This window comes from Lygodium microphyllum, chromosome 14, assembly GCF_053477565.2.
Source record: "Lygodium microphyllum isolate KBCC chromosome 14, Lygodium_microphyllum_v1.1.10, whole genome shotgun sequence".
Taxonomy (NCBI): Eukaryota; Viridiplantae; Streptophyta; class Polypodiopsida; order Schizaeales; family Lygodiaceae; genus Lygodium; species Lygodium microphyllum.
In genome coordinates, this window is record NC_141148.1 from 81934392 (window position 1) to 81945319 (window position 10928).

Here is a 10928-nt window from a genome sequence, read left to right on the forward strand (position 1 = left end):
TCCATAGCCCCTCCAGGACTAAAAAGGCACCATCAATATGGCTGATCATAAGTCATGTTTCAGCTTCACCTTGGTCCAGAGCAGCTCTCCCAGGCCTTGGGCACTTGAAATGGGTTAATCTAATACATACACACTTGCCTAAAGCTTAGCATTGAAGGCTTTGATCATTGGCATTGTGTTTATACTGATATACATCAGTTCTAGGCTTATTATAATAGTCCACATGTAGTGTTACATTAGCATTTGATGTTTATGCTTGGTTGGCACTAGTTGTTAATGCCATTTGGTACTCGATTGATGCCCAAATATTAGGAAATGCTATGCATATGTTATGGAAATGATTTTGAGCTGATTTTGGCCGTGTTTTATCTTAGTTTAGCAGTGATTTTACGACTGTAATACACTAGGTCTAAAGCTTCTTTGGTCACTTTATGATTTGCCTATTGGTCATGGGTGCTTCTCAGGTGATTCATATGACTACACGAATGTATACGGAGGTTGGCACATGTCTTATATTGCTCCAAAATGCCTTTTGAGCTTTGATCGAGCTCTGTCTTGGTTGGCATTTAATTGACATTGGTCTATAGTGGCATGCTTTGTGATATTCATTATGCCTATGGTCTATGCTTGACCCTTCTGTACATGCTTTGCAGCATATGTTAGAAATGCATACTCCTTACATTGTTTATGCTTGATTGCCACTTGGAGCTTCAATTAGGCTTTGATTTACATACTTTGGAGCTCTTGGATGCTTATTTGGTTATCAAAGATTTGACATTGACTATTACATGATGTACTGGATGCTATAGGTGATGCTTGAAGGATCCCTTACTCTCGATGCTCCATTGATATATGGTCTTGGCTACATGATGTCTTATGTATTCACATGCTACCTTTGAGCTTGGTTGCTTGAATGACATAGATCTTTCTACTAGTGGGAGCTTCATGCTATCTCTAGATATTGCAGAGCTTGTGGGTTATGCAGTTGAGCTTCTTGAGTACATGAGACTGGGATCTCTTACATGTCTATGCTCTTGATAGATACTTGTCTGCATTTGATGCTTTTGGGCTGATTTGATCCATCTTCTCTTTGAGCATACACTGGCCTTTGTCAAGTCCTATTAGTTAGGCAAACACCTAGCTTGGCTTATTCTTTGAGTTCTTTATGTTAGGGCTTGTATCCTCCTACTGACATCGATTGCTTAGACACATTTGGGTGTTTGGATCATGTTTCTTGGCTGCTACAGTGTTTGTTACATGCCCGCTTGATGTAGGATCTGACTTGGCAGTCATACTTGACTTTGGATCATTGTTAGCTCATTGTTTGCTCTCTTTCTCTCATTGATGTGCTTTATTACAGCAAGTTGTTTTATACAGTCTGTGATGTATTTACTGAGCTTAATCATGTTTTTGATGTACGTTTGGTACTATTTAATGGACAGCTAGTCATTTTTAGCAGATTCTTTTATTTGAGCTTGTTTTTTGTAGTGGTTTTGGCATGTTTGGCATATTTACTACTAATTACAGTAGTCTATTTTTTGCATAGTTTGCCTCTCTTTGACTCATTATGGCTAGTCATCTCAAAGATACGACTTTGTTTAACATTGCCAAGTTGGATGGCACCAACTATGGCTACTAGAAGTCTCAAATGTGGTAGATTTTGGTGCTAAAATTACAGATTAAGCCACTAAGAAATAAGGGTATTAAACTGGAGGACATGGATAATGATGACTGGGTTGATTCAGATGCACTATGCAAGTCCCCTGTCATTTTATCACTCTCTGAAGAGGTCTACAATAATGTTATTGAAGATGAAGATCAAAGTGTGTGGAATCAATGGGAAAAGATTCAAGAAATTTATGCAAAGCAGAGCTATGCTTCGTAGATGTTTCATTCTATCATGAAGAATCTACTTCAATAGGGTATTGAGTTTTAAGATAATATGTATCCTTTGTTTCTGCTTGGCACTTACGTGAATCTTGCGATGTATTTAGCACTGTGATCTCTACCAACAAACTTGATGGGTTGAAATTGAAAGATGTAGAGAGTGCTCTTTTGACTGAGAAAAGTAACAATAAAAATAATGATGCTTCCTATAGTTGACATGCTTTATCCATTAGAGGTGGCATAGGTGGTAAGAAAGATAATGATGATGATGGGAAGGACTCTCAGAAGTCCGAGTCCAAGTCACATGGATGCAGCAAGTCCCGTGGACGTAAGTCTGATCTTACATACCATTATTATGGGAAAACATGACACATACGGCTGTAGTGCCATAAGATATGTGATGACAAGCATAAAGAAAAGGGGAAAGAAAAAGTACAGGAGAAATCCAATGATCACAATATTATACCTACCAACTCCAACACAAAGATTGAGGAGATAAATATCATGCAGTGAGCCTGAGGAGTTTGATGGTGATTACATCTTAACAGCCTCTTCATGTGAGTCCTCTTAGTTGAGTGAGGCTCAGTCTATGCATGCACAGTGTTGGCTCTTGGATTCGGGTGCATCTTTTCATGTGATTTCCTACTGTGAGTGATTTCATACCTATCACAGTGTATTTGGTTATGAGCACTTAGGTGATGATCAATCTCTTGCTATTATTGGCATTGGTGATGTTACTCTACAATTTCCCTCTGGTAGCACTTTTGTTCTGCACAATGTACATCATGTACCTGCATTGACTAAAAGCCTTATGTTTGCTGGGTAGCTTGATGATGCAGATTATCATATATGCTTTGGTGATTTTGCATGGAAGATAACTTGTGGTAGGCTTGTTCTTGCAAAAGGTGCCAAGTCCAACAACCTCTACCCCTTAGTTGTATCTGGTACTATTGACCATGTTTTATTAGTGGGTTCTATCCCCTTTACATCTCTTTGGCATGCTCGTTCAGGGCATATGTCTATCAAAGGAATGAAAATGCTCAGTGCTTTATAGTATCTTCTGCCTTTTGGCTACTCGCATTTTGAGTCATGTGATCACTGTTTATATGGCAAGCAGACTAGAAATTCACATAGAAAGTCTAGTATTTCACGCATGGGTGAGCCTTTGGCTCTTGTGCATTTAGATATATGTGGACCCATGCCCTTCAATCCTTAGGGGGTGTGAATTACTTTGTTACATTTATTGATGATTTTTCATGTAAGATTTGGGCTTATTCCATAAAGCAGAAATTTGATGTCCTGGCAGTCTTTTAGCATTAGCTTGCTGTAGTAGAGAACCAGTATGGGCATAGGTTGAAATGCCTATGGACAAATAAGGGGGGTGAGTATGTCTTACATGATTTTGAGTAATTTTGTGATGAGCAAGGTATTAAGCATCAGCTGACTGCCCCTTACACCCCTCCCTAGAATGGTATGACTGAGTGCTTGAATAGGACTATCCAAGAGAGGGTTTTTAGTATGCTTAGCCAGGTTGGCTTGCCGTAGCATTTTTGGGTTGAGGAAATTACTACTGCAGTACATATCAGTAATAGGTTGCCTTACAATGACATTGACTTCTAGATTGCAGAGGAGGTGTGGACAGGAAAGCCTCCCTCGTATGCTCATTTGCATGTCTTTGGATGTGAAGCCTTTTGCCATGTGCCCAAGGACAAATACAATAAGATGGATCCTAAAAGTGTGAAATGCATTTTCCTTGGCTATGGAGATGTAGGTGAGATGGGATATCATCTTTAGGATCCACATGTGCGAAAAGTGATCCTCAACCATGATGTTGTGTTCCATGAGGACAAAATGCATATGCAACTTGAGAAAGTTGTTGATATACGCAAGGCTATCTTTCAAGAGGATCCCCTTTCTCCCACATAGCTAGCTAGATAGCCTACACCACATCAGCCAATGCTCATGGCTAGGATATTAGATAGGATGTTGGACAGGCTACACAACCTACATTGAGGCATTCTACTAGAGATAGCGACCTCCTGACCCTTATGAGCCCTTTATAAATTATGTATTGGTTATAGATGTAGGAGAGCCTCTCACCTATGATGAGGCTATGCGCAGGGGTGATAGTCACTCTTGGGAGAGGGCTATGCAATCTGAGATTGCTTTGTTGCATAAGAATCATATGTGGGATTTGGTTTCCTTGCCTAGTGGCAAGAGTGTTTTGCTTTGCAAGTGGGTGTACAAGTTAAAAAGTATCCATGGACACCCCAGGACAGCATACAAGGCCAAATTGGTAGCAAAGGATTTTAAGTAGGAGCATGGTGTTGACTTTGATGAGATATTTTCTCTTATGGTTAAGATGACCACCCTACGCTTAGTCTTGGCTTTGGTTACACAGGTTGACTTAGATTTTAAGTAGGAGCATGGTGTTGACTTTGATGAGATCTTTTCTCTTATGGTTAAGATGACCACCCTGCGCTTAGTCTTGGCTTTGGTTACACAGGTTGACTTGGATTTGTATCAATTGGATGTCAAGACGGCTTTCTTACATGGGGACTTGCATGATGAGATATACATGGAACAGCCTAACGGCTTTATAGAGCCTAGCAGGGAACACCTAGTGTGCAGATTGAGGAAGAGTCTTTATGGCTTGAAGCAGTCACCTAGGAAATGGAACCACAAATTTGGTGCATTCATCTAGTCACAAGGCTACAGCTGTAGTGCTATGGATCCGTGCTTGTACACAAAGAAAGTCTGTGATGGTTCATTACTAATTTTGGTACTCTATGTGGATGATATGCTTTTAGCAAGGAAAGCTCATGATGAGCTAGATGCTCTTAAGGCTCAACTCAAGAAGAGCTTTGAGATGAAAGATCTGGGACATGCCTCTCATATACTTGGTATGCGCATTATGTGTGACAGGTCTCAAGGACTACTCTATCTATCATCACAGAAGGAGTATATCCATAAAGCCCTTGAGTGCTTCCATATGCAGGATATGAAGCCTATTCATTGTCCATTGCCTTCTCATGTGAAGGTATTAGAGGCTAATTTTCTGCAAATAGATGAGTATTGGGCCGAGATGGACAAGATTCCCTATGCATCCACAATGGGTAGAGTCTTATGTATGCCATGATAGCCACCTGTCCAGATGTTGCATTTGCAGTTGGTGTTGTGGCACATTATAAGGCTACACATGGCAAGAGGGATTGGGATGCCATGAAAGGTATCATGAGATACCTAAAGGGCACTACTAATATGTTCATATGTTATGGTAGCCAGGATACTGGAGTCGTGGAATACACTGACTCTGATTATGTAGGACATACAGATAGTAGGAAATTCACTTCTGGCAATGTGTTCACTTTTGCTAGAGGTGCTATTTCATGGATGTCTAGGGTGTAGAAATGCATGACCCTTTCTACTATAGAGGCCACATATATTGCAACCACTAAGGCTTGCAAGGAGGCCATTTAGTTGGGTCGTTTGGTTGTTGACCTTGGTATTGCAGATGCTATCCCTACACTACATTCGCATTCTAGTTGGCCACAAATCTGGTCTTCCATGTGAAGACAAAACACATTGAGATAGATATCACTTTATTTGTGAGGTCATTGAGGACAGGTTTGTTGACCTTATCAAGATCTCAACTGACCAAAATCCTATAGACTTGCTCATGAAAAGCCTCTCTATGGAGCACTTTGCCTTCCTTAGGAGGTTGATGGGTGTTGGATGAGATGGTGTCTTTCCTCATCCTATTGTATCTATGTATATGTTGTATTGTCTTTTGTTTTTTCTTTTCACTCCTCATTGAGGTAGATTTACCTTTAAGTGGGAGGTTGTTGAGGGTAAAGGCGCCTCTGCCTAGCTACCTGTGTATTACTACACTAATAGTACATGTGCCTTTACACTACAAGCGGCAAGCGCCCATCACTGTCACTTCATTCTTTATTCTTTCAATGAGATTTGAATAAAGGGAAGGCCGGTCACACATTGTGACTGTTGGGAGTTCCCACATTGTGTGTACGTCTCTCTCTCTCTCTCTCTCTCTCTCTCTCTCTCTCTCTCTCTCTCTCTCTCTCTCTCTCTCTCTCTCTCTCTCTCTCTCTCTTGCTCTTGCTTCTTTCACCATAGCTCTTGCTATCACTCATGCTTCCACTTTAGGGCTCACCTCCATTCATAATCTTTTTATCAACTTGTATATGAGTATTTGTCACCAATACTCCCCCAATACTAGGGGTGATGTAAATACTTCACTAAATGAAATATACCAAATCACACTATTAAAAAAAGCTATTACAATAGGAAAATAGATAGTTAAAGAATTAAAGTATTATTACCATTATGAAGTAAGGAAAAATGATGAGGATGAAACAATCGAGCTACACAATGCTCTTGAGACCAATTCTCACAAAAGGAATATGGAGACTCATGCATCGCACAAAAGGAATAATGTGTCATTAAATTATGATGATGATGTTAATGCCGGCGATTTCATAGGAAGCGGGATTTCTTACACATGGAACATCATACTACTTGATTTGCAAGATAGTTGACACATGGTGACCTATGATTTTTAGCATGCCTTACCATTGGAAGCCTAAGATATTCGACATGCATTGCCATGTGGAATTTGGGTTTAGTGACATGCATTTTCCATGTGCTACTTGTGATTTTTGCTGTAAGACGTGGCTTTGGATCTGTGATATGTTTGACATGTGGCACAATGATGTGTCACATGTGTGGTTCCCATGTATTAAACTCTTAAACTTTTTTACCTCTCTCATAGGTACTCTTCTCTCACATTCTCAGTGATTTGTAGTACAAACTGAACAAAGCACAAATGGTGCTTCCTTTTGTATGAATCCACCATTTGTGCAAAATGTGGTCTAGAATTTTAAGCGCATTTTTGTTAACATAGGACCTTATGCACACACATTGCTTTTTAGGCTTCTTCATTGCATAGTAATGCACATTGTAAGGCTTGAATGGGATTTTATTCAAAATCCATATTGCACACAATTTGGTTTGTCTTTCTCTCTTCTCTCACAATGCATGCCATAGAGTCCTGTCATTTGACAATTCATCATGTCATCAGACAGTATGCGCTCCATGTGGTATTGGAAACGTAAAACCTCACAATGCACACACAAAATTGTGTTTCATGTGGTATTGGAAACGTCAAACCTCATACGCACACACTAAACTATGTTATGAGGTCCAGATGGCGTTTATGTTGATAACAAGGTGTGCACATCTAGGATTTTCTTTCTTCATTGTTGTTGACCAATGCACATCATAATGTATGTAGGGAAGAATCAACATTTTTCATAAAATGGCAAGAATTAAGAACATAGTGAAAAAAGTTTGCAAGGATCACATCGGCAACCTTTCAGGTACAAGCCTTGAAGCATAGGCACACCAAGATTTCCTGTACTCTGTCACATGACAAAAATATTGAATGCAATGAAAAAGTTCCTCCTGCAAATGCCCAATTTTAGGCTGAACTAGTCAAAGAGCCACACCTCGAGAGGGCCATTGAAGGAGTCAAGATTCATACGAAGGAACCCCTGTACCATCCACATTGTAGAGAGAAGCGGCAATTCCTAGCTTTATGGTATTTGGGGCCAATCTCAAAAGGCAAGGAATTTTGACAAAGGCAAATAAGGGGGATATGCATTTGCATTGGCCGGTAGTGCAAGAAAAAGAGCAATCAAACCAATGAAGAAAAGTTTGGCACAACAAATGAATGCTCTAAGGGAAATTCAAAAAGCCCAAAGTCTTTTAATACGCTTATTCCTAAGGCACCATTCCTCATGCTTATGAAAATCATTTGTGATAGATTTCCATTGAGGGTCAAGTGTGGCAGTCTTCAGCCATGGCATGTCTACAACAAGAATGAACTGTGCTGAAGACTATCTCATTGATTTTATGCAAGATAGCTATGTTTGTGTAGCCCATGCCCATAGGGTGACCTTAATGGATAAAGACATGCACACAACCAAGCTAATCAAGTATCGCTTTGAAAATTGCTTGAGCCTACTCACACTACTAATAGAAAGGCTTATGATATTTTCTCCCAATAAGAGACCAAGGGAGTCAAGGAGGGCATTTACTAAAGAGGTCCTTATTGAAGAAGTCACCTATGATAAAGGAGATGATGTTGTTGAGATATCGAGCTCCACTCGTGATATGCCAGGGTGACCGTTGTGCATTTATGTCACCATGTGTCAGTTGCAGATGCGGTTGGTACACCGCCCATGAATAATAGCTAGATGACAACTATCCTTATCTACTCTAGTTCGTGGCTCAGTTAGTATGCCACCTTAGTTATTTGAGTTTGGTTTGAGACCCATATATAGGGTTCTTCTATTTCTTTGTATTTGAGTCCTTTTTGGCTTACACAACTAAGAAGACGAAAAACTGTTTTCAGCCTCCACCTCGGAGTGTATTCCCCCATTGTGCAAGCAAGAAAGCTACAAGTGAGACTCCTTTCTTCTCTCCCACAATCTTGACATGGTATCAGAGCCTTGTTCGTGGTAAGGAGCTCAAGAAAGCAAGCCAAGCTCACGGTGTTCTGGTTGGGATGCCCTTCGCGGTGAAGCAAGAGGGCAGTATATGCTACGGGAAAGGGCTTTAGCCCTGGCGACCCTGTTTTTTTGATTTGAGGCCATTTCGGGGCCTGTTTTGGAGGCGGAAGTTTTCTGCACGCACTCAGGAAAAGGCCCAGTTTTATGCTATGCGACCACTGTTCTACAGGTCGGTGAAAAGTTACTGTAGAAATTGCATCGTATGCTTATGTGCAGAGACATTGGAAGTTACAGAATCATCCTTGTTGCCTGTTGATGCAAAATCGTCACTAGGAAGTGACTGTGTGGTCAAATACCACTTTTGTCAGTTTTGCAGATTAGCCCTTGTGAGGCTGAAGCTGTGTTCTTTGCAGTGACAGAACTTTTTGCAGTGTTCTGTAATGGCATCTGATTCTCTCTCACAGATTGTCACTGAAAAGCTTGACAAGAACAACTTCCAAGCATGGAAGTTTAGAATGACGAATTTCCTTATGGGAAAAGGATATTGGGAATTTGTTGCAGGAAATGAAGAAGAACTAGTTCTTCCTGATGTTCCCAATCAATAGCAAATGCAGGCATTCAAAGCATGGAATGAGAGAGCCAGGAAAGTTATGTACTGGCTGTCTATCAGTATTTCAGACTCTATGATTGTGCATATTCAGGATGCAAGTACGCCAAAGGAGGCATGGGATACTTTGTCAAAAATGTATAGCACAAATACTCAAGCCAGGAAAATGCAGCTCAAGCAAGAGTTGCATAATGTGCAAAGAGAAAATATGAGTATCAATGACTACCACATGAAGGTGAAGAAGATTGCAGATGCACTTGCTTCCATTGGGTCGCCAGTGGAAGATGATGATTTAGTTTCTGTGACCTTGAATGGTCTAGGAAAGGATTATGCACAGTTTCGGACATCCATTTTAGTTCGTGAAAGATTTCCTGATTTTGAGGAGTTGATTGCTCTTCAAATTTCTGAGGAGCAGAGAAATGGTGGTGCATCTTCTTCAGGAGGAACTTCAAAAGAAACTGTCTTCTACTCAAATGCTGGAAGAGGTAAAGGCAGAGGTAGAGGAGGCCGATTTGGAGGCCGTGGTAGAAATCAGAATATGCAGCAAACTCAAGAAAACCAGTCCTATGGAGGAGGACGTGGTAACTCTAGAGGCAGGGGGAGCCAAAGAGGTCGTGGTGGATGGCAAAGAGGCCAAAATGCAAACAGTAATGTTGAATGCTACTACTGTGGTAAAATGGGTCATATGGCTAAAGATTGCTATAAAAAGCAGAATGACATCATGAATGGAAAACTGCAACAAGGAAATTATGCATCTTCTAGTAGACAGGGTGATGACAGAAATGAGCATTTGTTTATGGTGCTGCACATGAACAATTCTGTGACAAGTGCAGAAGAAAGCAACGATGTGTGGTATGTTGACTCAGGTGCATCAAACCACATGACAGGTCATGCAGAATGGATGGAGGATGCAAGGAAAATGGAAAAACCAGGATTTGTGGAGACTGGTGATGATACTGCACATCCTATTATGCAGATTGGAAAAATTCCTTTGTCTATGCAGGATGGGAAAAAGAAATACATGTCCGATGTATTTCATGTTCCGAATATCACCAAGAATTTGGTTTCTGTTGGTCAAATAGTTGAGCAGGGCTTGCAGGTCAGATTTAATCCTCATGGATGCTTTGTTGAGGATATGAAAAATAAAGGTCGCTTGATAGCAAAAGGAAAGAAGAAGGGCAGAATGTTTACGTTGGATGCAGACATGTCTGAATTGAGTGCAGCAATGTTTGCACATGGGACTGGTGTAGTTGCAGATATTGATATCTGGCATAAACGCATTGGTCATGTTAATGTACAGCGACTTAAATCAATGCAGGCCCAAAATATTGTTGCAGGATTGCCAAAATTCAAGGTTGCAGAAATGCATAAGGTATGTGAAGCCTGTCAGTTTGGAAAACATGCAAGGAAACCATTTCCTAGACATGTTCAAGAAAGTAAAAAGCCATTGGAATTAATCCACTCTGATGTGTGGACTACTAAAGCTGCATCTCTTGGAGGCTGTCATTATTTTATCACTTTTATTGATGACTATAGCAGAAAAGTTTGGGTGTATTTTATGAAAAAGAAAAGTGAAGTTTTTGGGCACTTCAAAACTCTTAAAGCTATGGTTGAAAAAGAAACAGGCCTGCAAATAAAATGCCTAAGGTCAGATGGAGGGGGAGAGTACCTCTCAAATGAGTTTGCAAGGTTCTTGTAGGAGCATGGCATAAAGCAGCAATATTCATGCAGTCATACCCCACAGCAAAATGGAATTGCAGAAAGATAAAACAGGCATATTGGAGAGGTATCTCGTGCCATGCTCAATGAAAAAGACCTGCCACATTTTTATTGGGCTGAAGCAGTTGCTACAGCAGTCTACATAATGAACATGACTCCCACTGCAGCAATACATGGGATGA